At 37.0% G+C, this 22,172-nt stretch overlaps 1 protein-coding gene across 1 annotated transcript in view; it reads left to right on the top strand.

Moving 5' to 3' along the window:
- The window catches only part of LOC143714601 (uncharacterized), a 212,932-nt gene that overhangs the window by 26,777 nt on the left and 163,983 nt on the right, over window positions 1–22,172 (top strand). The gene's annotated exons all lie outside the window — the stretch shown is intronic.

The raw sequence follows: 22,172 nt of genomic DNA, 5'->3' as shown, positions 1-22,172 counted from the left end.
ATATAACTGGTATTACTGCAATAGTACTGCAATATAACTGCAGTAGTCCTGCAATAATACTGCAATATAACTGTGGTATTACTGCAATAGTACTACAATATAACTGCAATATAATGGCGGTATTACTGCAATGAAGAATACTACAATAATACATACAACTAAAGTACAATTACAACACTACCAAAATGCAATACTAATGAAATTCTGTGCAATACAATTGAAATACAACCAGAATATCCAGATTAAGTTTTATTTTCACACATCTGCAATATAATGAATTAAGGTACAAAACAACTGCAATGCAACAAATAATATGATTTTGCTTTTTTTTTATAACTTCAAATAACAGGCTGAGAGTTAGACAATATACTCCAAGTGTTTATTTACAAATCATACATATATCTTCCCCCACATTATGCAGAGAGGTTGCGTTTTTTGAAGAGCTTATCCTTATTATTCCACATGGTTCTTTTAACTGTCTTCATCTCAGATGTGGAAACACTATGTTGGATGTAGTCTGGAAAAAACAAATAAACAAAAAGAATCACAGAAAGTCTTTTCAGTTACACTCTTCACCACAGGCATATATTATGCTTAAAATTAATCTACAAGTTAATCTCTTAAATTTAACTTGGTGTCAGCAAGTGTTTGTGGAAAGTATTCATACAATATCCAGTTAATTTTGTATGGTTTATTGTTCAGCATTAATAATGGTTTTGAACACTCCAGGTAAAAGAAGTTAAATTACTCACCCTCATGCCGTTCCAACCCTGCAAGACTTTCGCTCATCTTCGGAACACAACTGAAGATCTTTTTGATGAAATCTGAGAGCTTTCTGTTACTCAATTGACAGTCTACACAATTTGCCCAATAACATGCATTTCTGGAAAAAATCAGAAAGACACAATCATTTTTAAATACTGTACAGTGCCTACATTTTATGTAAAATTCACTTTATAAAAATATTCGAACTTTCATTCATGGGGATACCATGGATAATTTGACATGGTTTAGTGTAAGATTTTTGCCCATCATGTGGAAAATGCAGTTTTAAAAGTAAAAAGTATCCCTTTAACCAGTAGTTTGCTGCAGAGCTTAACTGTTTTTTGACTAACTGAAAGACAACTTTTCACAAGTTTTTCAAGTTGGATTCATATCTACATATTAAGAAATCATAATTATAACAAATAAAAATGAATGTCAGTTTAGCATTTTTTGCAATGAAATAAATCAGTTTTTCAATAATGTTAGGCTACATTATGATTAGAATCAAAACTGAAAAAGATGTTACAAAAAGAAAAGTTGGAGTCTTTAGAGTTTAGCACATATTTCAAACATCTGTTTTTCATATAAATCTACAAATTTAAAGTGTACCAACATAATTTCCGTCTATGTGTGTTCTGCATTTTTTTCTGATTTTGGGGATTTCAGAACAAAAAATGCTAAACTTTGACAAAAAGTAATTTTTATTGTTATAATTGTGATTTCATATGTAGTTATGAATCCAACTGCAAAAACATGTGAAAAAATGTCTTTCAGTTAGTGAAATAGCAAATAGTGAAGCTCTGCAGTAATCTACTGGTTAAAGTGATATTTTATACTTTTAAAACGGATTTCTAAAAAAATTATACTAAACCATACTTGCACTAAACCATGTCAAATTATCCATGTTATCCCCATAAATGAAAGTTAGAAATGTGGGTCTTTTATAAAGTGAATTTTACATTTAAAAAGCTGTTTTTGTATAAAATTTTTTTTTGCTTATTTATATAAATTTAAAAATATAAAATAAATCCTCCAAAAACTGCACATATGTGGAGTAAAAAGACAAATAAACTGAGTAAAATTTGGCTATATTGTGTTGCCTGGGGTCTCTGGAGACCCCAAACAACCCGAGTGTAAACTGCAAACGAACAGCGCACAAGGGTTAATGTTTGTGGAGCACAATTTGACTGGAAGAGTAAAACTAAAAGTTAATTTAAAAAAAAAAAAAAAAAAAAAAAAAAAAAAATAATATATATATATATATATATATATATATATATATATATATATATATATATATATATATATATAGCTGCGAGCAGCGATTACGGGCCCAAGCCGGTGGCACCGCAACCCCTGTGCCTTTAGTTACCTAAAGGCACCGGGATGGTAGTGCCACCGGCTTTGGCCCTTCATCGCTGCTCGCAGCTATATTTATATATATATAAACAAGCCGCCACCCCGGTGCCTTTAGGGTTATTGTGCACGACGTGCAAAAACATAACCCTGCTTTGACTGTTGTGTGCTGTAGAGCTTGCATCAGTGTGGGCTCTGCAAAAGTGCGCATAGAGGGCACATATCAACCCCAAAGAATGCGTGAGCAACCTCCTGAAACCTAAAATGACAAATGAGACACCCTACAGACGGTCTCATGGATTTTCAAGACACATGAAATAAGTACACAAGACTGAAAACTCATATGAAGTGTGCCATGTGGGACATGGCCTATGATCATGAACCACAATAGCCACTTATATTGAATTTGCCCAGCCATCATTTCCCATGTTTGATTTCTGTATTTGACCGATTGTTTACCGTTGCTGACTACATTGTGCCTTGCCCAATCTGGATTGTTTATTGGACTCTGATTCTTTTGCTGCCTGCCTCGGCCCTTTGCCTGTCAACCTGGTTTGTCTCTGCCTTTTCTGTTCTGCCCTGTTTGCCATTGCTCACCCTTTCTGTCTTGACCATTCTTGATAAAAAGCTACAAATGGATCCCCCTGGCCTGACCCTGCCTCGTTACAACACATATGCTGCATCTGCTCACTATCTGCCGAAGGCTCTGGTAGTTCCGCTTCAGCATTGATGATGTTGTAGGAATAGTGCGCTATGTTTGGTCTGGATTATTTGAGATTTTTTAATTTATACAGAAATAAGTTATTTATAATTCAGATGAGAAAAAAAGTTAGTGTTGATTAAAATGAAGGAAAACTTTGATTGTATTGATCTGAAATATAGCACATTAATTTTAAATTCATTTAGGTTCAATTACCAAATATACAATCTTAATTTAATTTAAAGCAAACAATACGTTTAAATACATTTAAATACATATATGGGTTATATGAATATTTTGGAGAAAAAATGATATGTATATATATTATTAAAAATAATAATATAATAATATAATATAATATATATATATATATATATATATATATATACAAAAAGACAATGTAGTGCTTCCATATTTTATGGGGACTTTCCATAGACATAATGATTTTTATACTGTACAAACTCTATATTCTATTCCCTTACACTAACCCTACCCCTAAACCTACCCATCACCGAAAATTTTCTGCATTTTGTACATTTTCAAAAAACATCACTTAGTATGATTTATAAGCCGTTTTCCTCATGGGGACCAAAAAATGTCCCCACACGAACAAGGATTTCAGATATTGCCATCCTTATGGGGACATTTTGTCCCCATAATGTAGGTTTTACCAGGCCACACACACACACACACACACACACACACACACACATCATATTGCATAGGTTTTCAAAAATTTTAAGGAAAACATATATATTGATCTAATATATATATATATATATATATATATATATATATATATATATATATATATATATATATATATATATATATATATATATATATATAGCACATATGTATAAATGAAAAGGCTTGCGATGTCAAGATTGCAATGCTGGAATGTGTGTGGGTGTGGGTGGCTCAGCGCGATTGAACAGTGTGTTACACATAAAAACATACTCCGTCATTTTCTTCATACAGGACATCATTCAAACTGCAAAGTGTTTACTTATATTTGTGTACACTCGCAATGAAACACAACATTGTGTTTTTGTTAGATAAATTAAAGTAATACATCCACCCGAAATGGCACTAATTTTAAAATTAAACTAAAATGCTCACGGCTGCACGGGCATTCATAACTGTACACGCCTACGGTAAGGAACGAGCAGAACAGAGTGAACGTTGTTTAGTTCATTCCTACTTCCATAGGAATTAATTGAAAAAGCTCGCTCTACTCTGCACCATTATTAATGTCTTGTGCGGACGTCCGTATTTTACTTCCACTTCCAAGTTAGCGATTTTAAAGCTCCTAGCGGTGTCACACGTTGATTAACCGGTGGGAAAATATTCCCATAGTAAAATCCCTATTATTATAAATAAATAAAATAGGCCTACCTGATTTTGAACACAAGAGGGCAGTATAGCACTATGTATGATTTGGATATTTTTTTTTTTTTTTACTAAACAACCATTCTGGCTGTTTTTAAACTTAAACATAATTCTTTAATTGAAAAAAATGAATAAAATGGGCTAAGTTCTAATATTTGTATAATTTTATATAAAAATAAATGGTGTATAATTACATTTTAGAAAGATATGAGACATTTCCTGATTCTTTTTTTTACATTAATTTAATCCCTCACCATAGCAAAACCGTTTGAGATATTCAATATCCGTTCACAAATTTAGCATCTTTAATGTATTTTCATCATGTTGAAAAAGTTTGGCGTGAATAAAATAAAATAAAAGGAGGAGTAGCTAAAAACTCAGAATCTGAAATCCACATTCAAACCAAAATATCTGACTTCCTCTTGGTCATAGCTAATGACTGTAAATTAGAAAGTTGTCCGGCTGGAAGAGTACAATATACATACCGAGTTTTGTTACTGTAGATAAAACTAACCCCCCCACTTTTGTCAAAAGCATTTAGAAAGTGACACACTTCCTGCTGCCAGTTGGTGGCGCTATAACTTTGACTCACAATAGTCACATCGATGTGATCGGCCTCTTACAGCGAACACACTTCTGAAGTTTCATCAAGATCAGTTAATGTATGCTGAAGTTATAACACACTTCCTGTTTCCATTATTCGCCATAAATTCGTTTCCTCGCCACGGCGAAACCGTTCGAGATATCAAAAATCCGTCCGCAATTTAGCATCCTCAATGTGTTGACCTCAAGGTGACCGAGTTTGGCAGTAAACGGATGCAATCTCTAGGAGAAGTACTTCAAATTCCAGAGCAAGCGTTCTCCAAACAACCCATAATAGCCGACTTCCTGTTGGGCTGGCGTAAAACTTGACCGAGGGAAAGTTGTTCGGCCCGATGAGATCTATATGTGTACTGAGTTTCATATTAATTCATGCAAGCGTGTTTGATCTATGGACCAAGTTTTGGGGACCCCATTCAAGGGGGCGCTGTTGAGCCCCCCTGCCACGCCCGGGTACCAGCTTCAGCTCGGCCCTGAAGGCCGTGGGCTCTGACCTGTGTGCAAAGTTTCAAGAGTTTTCAAGCACGTTAAGGGCCCCAAAACCCCTGAAACCTTGAACACCATTAAAATAATAGTCAAATTCCCCAAACCCCACACACAGAGACAGAGGGAGGGGGAGGGAGAAAATTCTCCTGCAAATCACATTCAAACCAAAATATCTGACTTTGTGTTGTTCGGAGCTAATGACTGTCAACTAGAAAGTTGTCCGGCTCGAGGAGAACAATATACATTCCAATTTTTGTTACTCTAGGTAAAACTAATACCCCATTTTTGACTAAAGGTGGCGATACTGAGCCCCTCACCACACCCGTTTCTGAAACTTTGCACATGTCTACTGGCTAATAAATGTGATGTGTCTATCGAGTTTCATGCAATTTCAAGCATGCTAAGAGTCTCAAACGCATCAAACAAGAATATTAAAGTTTGATGCGTTGCCAAGGCAACATTATCTTAGATATTAAATAATCCTTTCACAGGTCTACATCTGGCATGTGTTTACATTATACAGATGAAGTTTAAAGCAAATCGGGTAAAAATAAGAGGGTGATTTCAAAGCATTTTGAAAGTTACACACTTCCTGCTGCCAGTTGGTGGCGCTATGACTTTGACTCACAATAGTCACATCCATGTGATCGGCCTCTTACAGCGAACACACTGCTGAAGTTTCATCAAGATCAGTTAATGTATGCTGAAGTTATAACACACTTCCTGTTTCACGTTTCTCGCCATAATTTCGTTTCCTCACCACGGCCAAACCGTTCGAGATATCAAAAATCCCCTGGCAATTTTTCATCCTCAATGTATTGACTTCATGCTGACCGAGTTTTGCGCCATTTCTTTGAATTCTCTAGGAGAAGTACTTTAAATTCCATTGCATGCGTTTTACAAACAACTCTAAATAGCCGACTTCCTGTTGGGCTGGGGTAAAAAGTAAGAGTATGAAGTATATATGAACCGATGAGATCTATATGTGTACCGAGTTTCATATTCTTACATGCAAGCGTGTTTGATTTATGGACCAAGTTTTCGGACCCCGTTCCAGGGGGCGCTATCTAGCCCCCCCTGCCACGCTCGGGTACCATCTTCAGCCCGACCCTGATGGGCGCGGGTTCTGACCCGGGTGCAAAGTTTCAAGAGTTTTCGGGCACGTTAAGGGCCCCAAAAGTGCCCGAATAGTCGTAAGAAAAAATATATAAATATAGCTGCGAGCAGCGATTACGGGCCCAAGCCGGTGGCCCCGCAACCCCGGTGCCTTTAGTTACCTAAAGGCACCGGAGTGGCGGTGCCGCCGGCTTTGGCCCTTCATCGCTGCTCGCAGCTATATTTATATATATATATATATATATATATATATATAAACAAGCCGGTGGCACCGCCACCCCGGTACCTTTGGGGTTACTGTGCATGACGGGCAATAACGTAACCCCGCTTTGACCTTTGAGAAGATGTGTGCTGTAGAGCTTGCATTGGTGTGGGCTCTGCAAAAGTGTGCATTGAGGGCACATATCAACCACAAAGTATGCGTGAGCAACCTTCTGAAACCTAAAATGAAAAATGAGACACCCTACGGTCTCATGGACTTAATGGACACATGAAATAAGTACACAAGTTTGAAAGTTATATGAAGTGTGCCAAGACAGAATATTTGCCTGATCTGATTAGAAAAATAGTTTGTGTGTGTGTGTGTTTGAGGCGTGATTGAACAATGTAGACATAAAAACATACTCCGTCCTTTTGTTCATACAGGACATTATTCAAACTGCAAAGTGTTTACTTATATTTGTGTACAATCGCAATAAAACACAACATTGTGCTTTTGTCAAACTGTACTGCTAAACTACAACTGTCACCCAACCAAAATGTCTTTCACACACACACACACACACACACACACACACACACACACACACACACACACACACACACACACACACACACACACACACACACACACATAGTTTAAAAGCAAAAAAATCTTTCGGACATTCATCATATTGCATTGGTTTTCATTTCTTGTCCTCGAACAGAGCCCTAATCTGTTTATTTTTTCAGTTACACATTCTACATTGATTAAAAAAGAAAAATCAAATGTGTTTTTATTTTATACATAAATAAATAATCTATCATTCAGATGAGAATAAAGTTAGTGTTAGTTCAAATTTTAAGGAAAACAAATATATGATCTGAAATATAGCACATTCATTTAAAATTCATTCAGGTTCAATTACCAAACATACAAATCTCAATGTAATTTAAAGCAAACAATACATTTAAAATATAAGGGTTGTATGCTATTTTTTTTATATAAAAAGATATATATCCAAAAAGACAAGGCCTAAACTTTAACAAGGGTTAAACAATCACTGTAACAGACACAATCACACACACACACACACACACACACACACACACACACACACACACACACACACACACACACACACACACACACACACACACACACACACACACTTCAAATCACTTACATTTTAGATGCAATATTGACTTTTTTTCTGTTTCAGCAGCGAAAATAGTTAAACAAAGATCACAGCAGAACCATCGAGGATCTCACAGCAACGCGTTCTCATTACTGAATGATTCAGCATTTTGAACGAATCGGTTGACTCAAAGATTCAACGATCAATCCATAATCTGTCTCATTCATGAATGACTCAGCCGTTCGAACGAATCGTTTGAACGAATGAATCAATGACTCGCTCATTAAGACGGTCGCCTGGTGACACCTAATGAAGTTTTAGTGATATGTTTAAAAGTATCATTCTTTCCAACGATTGTTAATTAACTCAGATTTGAAACATAAGCTATATATATACACATGTATACACAAAAATAAAATAAAAACACATTTGAAGCGTGTTTGCTTACTAAATTGTGAGCTGAACGAAAGTTGCAGCAAAGATCAGCAACAGGAGTCAAAATTCATTAATCACGAGAGTGAAGAGCTGACTGAAAAAAATGATGACGGAATATTTTGTGTAAAAGCGCCTATTTAAGCGAATCTGTCATTTACTCATTTGTTGTTGTGTTTTACCTGAAAACCGGAAACAATCGGCCCCCGATATGGTGCTAATTTTAAAGTGACACTAAAAAGTATGCGGCTGCACTGGCATTCATAACGGTGCGCGTCCATGGCGACGAGCGAGCAGAACAGAGCGAACGTTTTTTCATTTCTACTTCCATAGAAATTCATTCGAGCGCACTGCGAGCGCCACCACTATAAATGTCCGTGCGGACGTCCTTATACTTTACTTTCACTTTTATATTAGCGATTTAAAAGGCCTCGCTGGTGTCTAACGTCGATTAACCGGTGGGAAAAGATCCTCACAGCCACATACCTAATATATTTATATTTAATTACAATAGCCATACCTGATAAAAAAGTTTTATGTACTGAGTTGATATCATTTTGGACACAAGAGGGCAGTATAGCCCTTTGTATTACTTGATGTATTTATTTTTTAACTGAATAGCACATTCTGGCTGTTTTTAAACTTGTACATTATTCTTAAATTGAAAACAAGAATAAAATGGGTTTAGTTCTGATATTTGTTTAATTTTATCTAGAAATAAATGGTGTATAATTAATTTTTTATAAGATATGAGGCTTTTAGAGTTTACTTTTTTGACATGACTTTAATCCCTCGCCATAGCAAAACAATTTGAGATATTCAATAGCCATACACAATTTAGCTTCTTTAATGTATTTTCATCATGTTGAAAAAGTTTGGTGGGAATTGAATAAACCACTTAAGAGGAGTGGGTAAAAAATCAGAGGCTGATTTAGCCAAAAATCCACATTAAGACCAAAATAGCCCACTTCCTGTTGGACTGGCTTAAAGTTGTTTGGCCCGATGAGATCTATATGTGTACCGAGTTTCATAATATTACATGCAAGTGTGTTTAATTTATGGACCAAATTTTCTGACCAAGTTTATGGACCAAGTTAATTTAATTAATAAACTAATTATATAAAACTATTTTCAATGCACTACAATTCAACTGGTTATATGCCTTTACTTATTAATACAACTTATTTAAAAAATACAAGGCGTAAGACATTTATTTTATTTTTTAATGCAGGCCAGACCAAACAGCAGTGAAATGGTTAATCTAGCCCCCCTCCCCCTCCCCACACTCACAGACACACACACACACACAGAGACGTAGGCTCAGAGAGAGAGAGACATAAAATGACAATTTTCAAACCAAAATATCTGACTTCCTGTTGGTTGGAGCTATTGAGTGTAAATTAGAAAGTTGTCTGGCTGGAGGAGAACAATACACATACCGATTTTTATTACTGTAGATAAAATTAATCCCCCCACTTTTGACAAAAGGTGGCGCTACTGAGCCCCTCACCACGCCCGTTTCTGAAACTTTGCACATGTCTACTGGCTAATAAATGTGATGTGTCTGTCGAGTTTCATGCAATTTCAAGTATGCTAAGAGTCTCAAAAGCATAAAAAAAGAATATTAAAGTTTGATGCATTGCCACGACAACAGTATCTAAGATATCAAGAATCCATTCACAGGTCTACATCTGCCGTGTGTTTACATTATAGTAGAGAAGTTTGAAGCAAATCGGGTTAAAATAAGAGGGTGATTTCAAAGCATTTTGAAAGTGACACACTTCCTTCTGCCAGTTGGTGGCGCTATAACTTTGACTCACAAGAGTCACATCCATGTGATCGGCCTCTTACAACGAACACACTACTGAAGTTTCATCAAGATCAGTTAATGTATGAAGAAGTTATAACACACTTCCTGTTTCCATTATTCGCCATAATTTCGTTTCCTCGCCACGGCCAAACCGTTCGAGATATCAAAAATCCGCTGGCAATTTTTCATCCTCAATTGCTTGACTTCATGCACACCGAGTTTGGTGGCGATTGGACGAATTTCCTAGGAGAAGTGTTTCGAATTCCATTGCATGCGTTTCGAAACAAACCATAATAGCCGACTTCCTGTTGGGCTGGGGTAAAAAGTAAAAGTACAAAGGATATATAAACCGATGAGATCTATATGTGTACCGAGTTTCATATTATTACATGCAAGCGTGTTTGATTTATGGACCAAGTTTTCGGACCCAGTTCCAGGGGGCGCTGTCGAGCCCCCCTGCCACGCCTGGGTACCATCTTCAGCCCGGCCCTGATGGCCGCGGGTTCTGACCTGTGTGCAAAGTTTCAAGAGTTTTCGTGCACGTTAAGAGCCCCAAAAGTGCCCGAATAGTCGTTAGAATAATAATAATAATAATAATAAATATAGCTGCGAGCAGCGATTACGGGCCCAAGCTGGTGGCACCGCAACCCCGGTGCCTTTAGTTACCTTTGCTTTGCTTTGCTTAGCTTTGGCCCTTCATCGCCAGTGTTGGGAGTAACGCCTTACAAAAGTAATGCATTACAGTAACATATTACGCTTTGCTGTAACGCAGTAGTGTAAGGCATTACTAATCAATTTTCAGTAATATTTTACTCGGTACATGTTCGGTAAGGCTTGCGTTACAACAGACTTTTAGTTTTGATTGTAAAAGAAAAAAAAAAACAGAAAAAAAAAAAAAAAACAGCAAGACCGCCAGACATTAACGAATGAAAGATGCAAGTATAGGCTAAATTACCTGTTCGTGGTCAGTCAATAGCCGCGTGTGGTGTCCAAGTCTGTAATTAAAGACTAAATGGCAGCGTCTGATATATTTGTATAGCGATTTATTTTTTACAGGAATGCCGTGAGGTATGATTTCGGCCTCTGTGCTCACGCTGGCCAGAGGAAAAGCGGCTAATGGTGAAGATAGCATGAAGAAGACTACATTCGCGAGATGGACGTATGCGCATTAGGCTATTCGTTCTGTGTTTTCTTTCTAAACAGTTAGGCTATGTTTATGTGGTATGTTTCATGTTTTCATCACGCAATCATGTTTTTGATGCAGTGGTGATGAGTTCATGTAAGGGCGGCAGCGCTGCCGGTGAAGCACCTAAAAGCTGTCACAAAGAACCGGCAAAAGCAATGATTATGAATATGTCAAATATAGCAAGGAGACATGTTGATTGTTTATTAATAAAGTCAAGATGAAGTTGACGATGCTGACTCGCGATCTTTGCAGGCTATAGTGAATGCACCAGAGCGAAATGCACATTTCATTTCATAAGCAGAGAGCAGTCTGTTTTCTTTCGTTTTGAATTGTTCTGTTTACAAGTAGACATTTCAATGTATATATATTTTTCAGGTCCGTACAATTAATACAAAACGAAATTCACTTTAAAGAAAGGCTTCGTGTCTTCTGTGTAAGGTGTCTGTGAAAGTTTTAAAGCAGTCTTTTAGTGCCGCTTCAGAGCGGTCGCGTCCGTAACGGAGAACTGTCACGTCTGTAACATTGTTTTTTTCCTCATAAATGCGAACACGAAAAATAAAATAAAATGAATATTTTATGTTCTGTGGAGAGCCAACCCTTCTTCATTAGATTTGCGCAGTGTAATTCACAGAATTACAACAACAACAAAAAAAATCGTTGCCTCCTAAAAGTTAAAGATTTTTTTTTGTCACACATGACTGTCGATTTCCCTAATATTAAATATAAAACGCATGTGTAGACTGATATTTTTCTAATGTCTGGACTCCTTTCTGGGAGGAGCCTATGGATAAACAGACGTTTCAATATTTTGGTATTAATGCATTTTCTGAGAATTTATATAATTATATAAGTTTTGACTGCAAGTCTGCAAATGTCATGTCCATAACGCTGGAATTCCCAAATTTTAAATAATTTATCCTCAACTAGTTTTGTGGTGTAGGTCTACATATTTTATAATGTTACGTTAACTTCAAATAATACTAATCGTAATTTAAAGATGTGGTAGCATTGGATCTGGACGGTATGGATAACGCTGGGAGTTGGAAGGGGTGTGTCGCCATTCTGCAGGTTCGTGGATCTGAGTGTCGCGATTTCGGTTTCATATCGCATATCGTTACAGCCCTAGTCATTTTAGAATGTTAAGTTCTACTTCTGTATAGTTATTTTGGTGAAAGTAACTCAAAAGTAATACAGGTAATGTAACGCATTACAATTCTGAGACAGTAATATTGTAAGGTAATGAATTACTTTTAAATAACAGTAACAAGTAATATATAATGTATTACAGTTTGGAAGTAACTTGCACAACACTGTTCATCGCTGCTCGCAGCTATATATATATATATATATATATAAAAAGCCGGTGGCACCGCCACCCTGGTGCCTTTAGGGTTATTGTGCACGACGTGACACAAAATATCTGCTGGCTATCTGCCGAACGGCTCTGGTAGTTCCGCTTCAGCACTGATGATGTTGTAGAAATAGTGCGCTCTGGTTGGTCTGGATTATTTGGGATTTTTTATTTTATACAGAAATAAGTTATTTATAATTCAGATGAGAATAAAGTTAGTGTTGATTAAAATGAAGGAAAACAAATATATTGATCTGAAATATAGCACATTAATTTTAAATTTATTTAGGTTCAATTACCAAACATACAATCTTAATTTAATTTAAAGCAAACAATACATTTAAAAGATATGGGTTGTATGCACTTTTTTTTTTAATAAAAAAAGATATATATCCAAAAAACAAGGCCTTAAAGGGTTAAACTCTTGTCACTGTAACAGACACAATCTCTCTCTCTCTCTCTCTCTCTCACACACACAAACACACACACACACACACACACACACACACACACACACACACACACACACACACACACACACACACACACACACACACACACACACACACACACACACACACACACGTCAAGTCACTTCCATTTTAGATGCAATATTGAATAAGCAGAAAATTCGGATTTTCTGCTCTGAAAATATAAATAAGCTTAAAAATTGAATAAGCACTTTGAATATTCTAAACAGAATAAGCACTAGTCGCTAATGTATAAGTACTAGTACTTAATGGAATAGATACTAGTATCTAAAAAATAAGTACTAGTAGCATGAAAATAGAGACTAGTAGGTTAAAATGATTAAATGTTAAAACGGCTTGCCATATTGGCTCAGAGATAGAGAGAGCGAGAGAGAGAGAAAATTACCTTTTAGATACTAGTACCTATTAATAGATACTAGTATTTAGGCTCTAGATCCACTCCGAAAGTCACTTCGTGATCATTTAACCGCTTCATTTGAGAAAAACTATCATTATGACATAAACAAACAAACTCAAAAGGTCTTCACGGCAACCCGTCAAAATAAAAGTTCGGTTTAACTTGACAGAAATATATTACCGTTGTACAGTAGAATTTAGATATGTCCCAATGTAATAATACTAACACTAATCCAAATAAATTATCATCAAAACTGAATTTAAGGAATAATCCATGTTTTAATTTTAAAGTCCCCGTGAACCGGAAGTTGCAAACGACTTTTCTCCAGTGTTGTGACGTATTTCCGAGAGAAACGGAATACTAAATGAGGCAAAATGGTGGGTGTGGCTTTTTCCCCAACTAGCACCTGATTGGATCTAGAAAAGTAGGTGTTTTCATTCAGCCTGTCTACTGTCAGTTGGAGGGGCGTGATTACGGATGTTAAGAAGACGCCCAAACCGTGAAACCTACGTCATCAGGCAAGGTCCTCCAACGCAGAGGGGAGGGGAAATTTCAGATTTTGATTAAAGATTACGAAGCCAAACAATTTTTTTGTGTGGATTGACTTGCATGGATGAATTGTTCACCACAAAACGATCAATTTAAGCAAACAAAGTAAGTATGGTCAATTTTGAATTCATGGGGACTTTAACAGTAAAGCTCATTGTGCAGCACGTTATTTGACAAAAAGTTTATTTAATTTCATATGATTAAAATTGATGATAAATGATCAAATTTGTGTTTTATGTCTTCATTTTATTACCAGAAAAAACACAACACAGAATTAGTGTGACATTTTTTTTCATATTTTTTTTTAAATGTTGTATACGTTTAATGATTCATAATACACTATTTCAATTAATTAGACATGCTTTTTGATTGCTAAAAAATTTACACCACGTATTCGTAATACACCCGCTCCGCAACACTAGCAGTTCCCCCAATCCCCCCCCCCCTGAAAAAAAATCCTAGGGGAAACACTGGGCATTCATAACGGTGCGCTTCCATGGCGACGAGCGAGCAGAACTGAGCGAACGTTTAGTTAATTTATTCATTCGAGCGCTCTGCAAGAGCCACCATTATCAATGTGGACGTCCGTATTTAAAAGCTCTCGATCCTCAGTCACATACCAAATATGTATATAATTTTGAACACAAGAGGGCAGTATGGCCCTATGTATGAGTTGGTGTTTAAACTAAACTATCACTCAAAGAGCCCCCCCCCCCTCCCCTCCTCCCCTCCCCCCCTCCCCACACAGACACACACACACACACACACACAAACAGAATGGCAGGGGGACAAGAAATCCATTCAAACTACAATATCTGACTTTCGGTTGCTCTGAGCTAATGACTTTAAATTAGAAAGTCGATTGGCTTGATGAGAACAATATGCGTGGCAAGTTTTGTAACTGTAGGTAAAACGAGCAAAGTTATAACACACTTTATGTGTCCTTTTTTAGTCATAAAATTAATTTCCTCGCCACGGCCAAACCGTTCGAGATATCAAAAATCCCTCCGGAATTTAGCATCATCAATGTCTTGACGTCATGCTGACCGAGTTTGCTTGAAATCCGATTAATTCCCAAGGAGAATTAAATAGAATTTCAGGGGTATGCGTTTCCAAACAAACCATGATAGCCGGCTTCCTGTTGGGATGTCGTAAAACTTAGAGCACGAAAGTTGTTCAACCCAATGAGATCTATAAGTGTACCGAGTTTCATATTATTACATGCAAGTGTCTTTGATTTATGGACAAGTGTTCGAATCCCAGTCCAGGGGGGCGCTGTCGGTCCGCCCTGCCACGCCCGGGTACCAGCTTCAGTCCGGCCCTGATGGCCACGGGTTCTGACCCGTGTGCAAAGTTTCAAGAGTTTTAGAGGATGTTAAGGGCCCCAAAAGCCCCCAAAACCTTGATCAACAATAATTAAAAGCTTTGTCACTCAAACAGACACATCCCCCTCCCCCCACAGACACAGAGGTATGCAGAGAGAGGGAGAGAGGGACAGAGATTACTCCAAAACATCCCATTCAAACCAAAATATCTGACTTCCTGTTGTTCGGAACCAAAATCTGTAAATTAGAAAGTTGTCCGGCTTGATCTGAACAATATGCCTACCGAGTTTTAAGATTGCAGGTAAAACTATGAAGAATTTTAAAGTTTGATGTGTTGCCACGGCAACAGTATCAAAGATATCAAGAATCCATTCACAGGTCTACATATGGCATATGTTTACATTATACAGATGAAGTTTGAAGCAAATTGGGTTAAAATAAGAGGGTGATTTCGAAGCATTTTGAAAGTGACACACTTCCTGCTGCCAGTTGGTGGCGCTATAACTTTGACTCACAAAAGTCACATCCATGTGATCGGCCTCTTACAACGAACACACTGCTGAAGTTTCATCAAGATCAGTTAATGTATGCAGAAGTTATAACACACTTCCTGTTTCACGTTTCTCGCCATAATTTCGTTTCCTCGCCACGGCCACACCGTTCGAGATATCAAAAATCCCCTCGCAATTTTTCATCCTCAATGTCTTGACTTCATGCTGACCGAGTTTCGTGGCATTTCTTTGAATTCTCTAGGAGAAGTACTTTAAATTCCATTGCATGCGTTTTACAAACAACCCTAAATAGCCGACTTCCTGTTGGGCTGGGGTAAAAAGTAAGAGCATGAAGTATATATGAACCGATGAGATCTATATGTGTACCGAGTTTCATATTCTTACATACAAGCGTGTTTGATTTATGGACCAAGTTTTCAGACCCCGTTCCAGGGGGCGCTGTCGAGCCCCCCTGCCACGCCCGGGTACCATCTTCACCCCGACCCTGATGGCCGCGGGTTCTGACCCGCGTGCAGAGTTTCAAGAGTTTTCGTGCACGTTAAGAGCCCCAAAAGTGCCCGAATAGTCGTAAGAAAAATAAAAGAGAAGAAAAAAAAAAAAATAATCCTAAGGAAAACAATAGGGCCTTCGCCTTTTCAAGGCTTGGGCCCTAATAATAATAATCCTTAGGAAAACAATAGGGCCTTCGCCTTTTCAAGGCTTGGGCCCTAATAATAATAATAAATATAAATATAGCTGCGAGCAGCGATTACGGGCCCAAGCCGGTGGCACCGCAACCCCGGTGCCTTTAGTTACCTAAAGGCACCGGAGTGGCGGTGCCGCCGGCTTTGGCCCTTCATCGCTGCTCGCAGCTATATTTATATATATATATATATATATATATATATATATATATATATATATATAAACTAAACAAGCCGGTGGCACCGCCACCCCGGTGCCTTTGGGGTTACTGTGCATGACGGGCAATAACGTAACCCCGCTTTGACCTTTGAGAAGATGTGTGCTGTAGAGCTTGCATTGGTGTGGGCTCTGCAAAAGTGTGCATTGTGGGCACATATCAACCACAAAGTATGCGTGAGCAACCTTCTGAAACCTAAAATGAAAAATGAGACACCCTACGGTCTCATGGACTTAATGGACACATGAAATAAGTACACAAGTTTGAAAGTTATATGAAGTGTGCCATGACAGAATATTTGCCTGATCTGATTTGAAAAATAGTTTGTGTGTGTGTGTGTGAGGCGTGATTGAACAATGTAGACATAAAAACATACTCCGTCCTTTTGTTCATACAGGACATTATTCAAACTGCAAAGTGTTTACTTATATTTGTGTACAATCGCAATAAAACACAACATTGTGCTTTTGTCAAACTGTACTGCTAAACTACAACTGTCACCCAACCAAAATCTCTTACACACACACACACACACACACACACACACACACACACACACACACACACACACACACACACACACACACACACACACACACACACACACACACACACACACACACACATAGTTTAAAAGCAAAAAAAAACTTTTGGACATTCATCATATTGCATTGGTTTTCATTTCTTGTCCTCGAACAGAGCCCTAATCTGTTTATTTTTTCAGTTACACATTCTACATTGATTAAAAAAGAAAAATCAAATGTGTTTTTATTTTATACATAAATAAATAATCTATCATTCAGATGAGAATAAAGTTAGTGTTAGTTCAAATTTTAAGGAAAACAAATATATGATCTGAAACATAGCACATTCATTTAAAATTCATTCAGGTTCAATTACCAAACATACAAATCTCAATGTAATTTAAAGCAAACAATACATTTAAAATATATGGGTTGTATGCTATTTTTTTTTATATAAAAAGATATATATCCAAAAAGACAAGGCCTAAACTTTAACAAGGGTTAAACAATCACTGTAACAGACACAATCACACACAGACACACACACAGACACACACACACACACACACACACACACACACACACACACACACACACACACACACACACACACACACACACACACACACACACACACGTCAAATCACTTACATTTTAGATGCAATATTGACTTTTTTTCTGTTTCAGCAGCGAAAATAGTTAAACAAAGATCACAGCAGAACCATCGAGGATCTCACAGCAATGCGTTCTCATTACTGAATGATTCAGCATTTTGAACGAATCGGTTGACTCAAAGATTCAACGACCAATCCATAATCTGTCTCATTCATGAATGACTCAGCCGTTCGAACGAATCGTTTGAACGAATGAATCAATGACTCGCTCATTAAGACGGTCGCCTGGCGACACCTAATGACGGTTTAGTGATATGTTTAAAAGTATCATTCTTTCCAACGATTGTTAATTAACTCATATTTGAAACATAAGCTATATATATATATATATAATGTAAATACACACATGTATACACAAAAATAAAATAAAAACACATTTGAAGCGTGTTTGCTTACTAAATTGTGAGCTGAACGAAAGTTGCAGCAAAGATCAGCAACAGGAGTCAAAATTCATTAATCACGAGAGTGAAGAGCTGACTGAAAAAAATGATGACGGAATATTTTGTGTAAAAGCGCCTATTTAAGCGAATCTGTCATTTACTCATTTGTTGTTGTGTTTTACCTGAAAACCGGAAACAATCGGCAGCCGATATGGTGCTAATTTTAAAGTGACACTAAAAAGTATGCGGCTGCACTGGCATTCATAACGGTGCGCGTCCATGGCGACGAGCGAGCAGAACAGAGCGAACGTTTTTTCATTTCTACTTCCATAGAATTCATTCGAGCGCACTGCGAGCGCCACCACTATAAATGTCCGTGCGGACGTCCTTATACTTTACTTTCACTTTTATATTAGCGATTTAAAAGGCCTCGCTGGTGTCTAACGTCGATTAACCGGTGGGAAAAGATCCTCACAGCCACATACCTAATATATTTATATTTAATTACAATAGCCATACCTGATAAAAAAGTTTTATGTACTGAGTTGATATCATTTTGGACACAAGAGGGCAGTATAGCCCTTTGTATTACTTGATGTATTTATTTTTTAACTGAATAACACATTCTGGCTGTTTTTAAACTTGTACATTATTCTTAAATTGAAAACAAGAATAAAATGGGTTTAGTTCTGATATTTGTGTAATTTTATCTAGAAATAAATGGTGTAATTAATTTTTTAGAAGATATGAGGCTTTTAGTGTTTACTTTTTTGACATGACTTTAATCCCTCACCATAGCAAAACAATTTGAGATATTCAATAGCCATTCACAATTTAGCTTCTTTAATGTATTTTCATCATGTTGAAAAAGTTTGGTGGGAATTGAATAAACCACTTAAGAGGAGTGGGTAAAAAATCAGAGGCTGATTTTGCCAAAAATCCACATTAAGACCAAAATAGCCCACTTCCTGTTGGGCTGGCTTAAAGTTGTTTGGCCCGATGAGATCTATATGTGTACCGAGTTTCATAATATTATATGCAAGTGTGTTTAATTTATGGACCAAATTTTCTGACCAAGTTTATGGACCAAGTTAATTTAATTAATAAACTAATTATATAAAACTATTTTCAATGCACTACAATTCAACTGGTTATATGCCTTTACTTATTAATACAACTTATTTAAAAAATACAAGGCGTAAGACATTTATTTTCTTTTTTAATGCAGGCCAGACCAAACAGCAGTGAAATGGTTAATCTAGCCCCCCTCCCCCTCCCCACACTCACAGACACACACACACACAGAGACGTAGGCTCAGAGAGAGAGAGACATAAAATGACAATTTTCAAACCATCTGACTTCCTGTTGGTTGGAGCTATTGAGTGTAAATTAGAAAGTTGTCTTGCTGGAGGAGAACAATACACATACCGATTTTTATTACTGTAGATAAAATTAATCCCCCCACTTTTGACAAAAGGTGGCGCTACTGAGCCCCTCACCACGCCCGTTTCTGAAACTTTGCACATGTCTACTGGCTAATAAATGTGATGTGTCTGTCGAGTTTCATGCAATTTCAAGTATGCTAAGAGTCTCAAAAGCATAAAAAAAGAATATTAAAGTTTGATGCGTTGCCACGACAACAGTATCTAAGATATCAAGAATCCATTCACAGGTCTACATCTGCCGTGTGTTTACATTATAGTAGTGAAGTTTGAAGCAAATCGGGTTAAAATAAGAGGGTGATTTCAAAGCATTTTGAAAGTGACACACTTCCTTCTGCCAGTTGGTGGCGCTATAACTTTGACTCACAAGAGTCACATCCATGTGATCGGCCTCTTACAACAAACACACTACTGAAGTTTCATCAAGATCAGTTGATGTATGAAGAAGTTATAACACACTTCCTGTTTCCATTATTCGCCATAATTTCGTTTCCTCGCCACGGCCAAACCGTTCGAGATATCAAAAATCCGCTGGCAATTTTTCATTCTCAATTGCTTGACTTCATGCATACCGAGTTTGGTGGTGATTGGACGAATTTCCTAGGAGAAGTGTTTCGAATTCCAGGGGCATACGCTTCCAAACAAACCATAATAGCCGACTTCCTGTTGGGCTGGGGTAAAAAGTAAAAGTACAAAGGATATATAAACCGATGAGATCTATATGTGTACCGAGTTTCATATTATTACATGCAAGCGTGTTTGATTTATAGACCAAGTTTTCGGACCCCGTTCCAGGGGGCGCTGTCGAGCCCCCCTGCCACGCCCGGGTACCACCTTCAGCCCGGCCCTGATGGCCGCAGGTTCTGACCTGTGTGCAAAGTTTAAAGAGTTTTCGTGCACGTTAAGAGCCCCAAAAGTGCCCGAATAGTCGTTATAATAATAATAATAATAATAATAATAATAATAATAAATATAGCTGCGAGCAGCGATTACGGGCCCAAGCCGGTGGCACCGCAACCCCGGTGCCTTTAGTTACCTAAAGGCACCGGGGTGGCGGTACCGCCGGCTTTGGCCCTTCATCGCTGCTCGCAGCTATATTTATATATATATATATATATATAAAAAGCCGGTGGCACCGCCACCCTGGTGCCTTTAGGGTTATTGTGCACGACGTGACACAAAATATCTGCTGGCTATCTGCCGAACGACTCTGGTAATTCCGCTTCAGCACTGATGATGTTGTAGAAATAGTGCGCTCTGGTTGGTCTGGATTATTCGGGATTTTTTATTTTATACAGAAATAAGTTATTTATAATTCAGATGAGAATAAAGTTAGTGTTGATTAAAATGAAGGAAAACAAATATATTGATCTGAAATATAGCACATTAATTTTAAATTTATTTAGGTTCAATTACCAAACATACAATCTTAATTTAATTTAAAGCAAACAATACATTTAAAAGATATGAGTTGTATGCACTTTTTTTTAAATAAAAAAAGATATATATCCAAAAAACAAGGCCTTAAAGGGTTAAACTCTTGTCACTGTAACAGACACAATCTCTCTCTCTCTCTCTCTCACACACACACACACACACACACACACACACACACACACACACACACACACACACACACACACACACACACACACACACACACACACACACACACACACAAACACACACACATACACACACACACACGTCAAGTCACTTCCATTTTAGATGCAATATTGAATAAGCAGAAAATTCGGATTTTCTGCTCTGAAAATATAAATAAGCATAAAAATTGAATAAGCACTTTTAATATTCTAAACAGAATAAGCACTAGATTGCTAATGAATAAGTACTAGTACTTAATGGAATAGATACTAGTATCTAAAAAATAAGTACTAGTAGCATGAAAATAGAGACTAGTAGGTTAAAATGATAAAATGTTAAAACGGCTTGCCATATTGGCTCAGAGAGAGAGAGAGAGAGAGAGAATGACCTTTTAGATACAAGTACCTATTAATAGATACTAGTATTTATTCAATAAATACTATTACTAAGTCATTAGATACTAGTACCTATTAAATAGATACCAGTACTTATTCATTAGCTACTAATACGTATTCAAAAGAATATCTAAAGAATAAGCACTAGTATCTAAAGAATAGGCACTAGTACTAAAGAATAAGCACTAGTCGCTAATGAATAAGTACTAGTACTTAATGGAATAGATTGGACCAAGTTTTCGGACCCCGTTCCAGGGGTATATATATATAAGCTGTTCTAATAATTATGATGCTGAAAATTCAGCTTTAATCTCAGGAATAAATTACATTTTAACATATTCAAATAGAAAACAGATCGCCTATTTTAAATAATATTTCACAATTTTAGTTTTTACAAAGATTTACTGTATTTTTGATCAAATAAATTAAGCATTTGTAAGCATAT

Source organism: Siphateles boraxobius, unplaced genomic scaffold (genome assembly GCF_051911475.1).
Source record: "Siphateles boraxobius isolate OS27281-9 unplaced genomic scaffold, OSU_SipBor_1 55, whole genome shotgun sequence".
NCBI lineage: Eukaryota > Metazoa > Chordata > Actinopteri > Cypriniformes > Leuciscidae > Siphateles > Siphateles boraxobius.
Note: the sequence above shows the minus strand (reverse complement) of the source record. Positions and strands in the feature narration are given on the sequence as shown.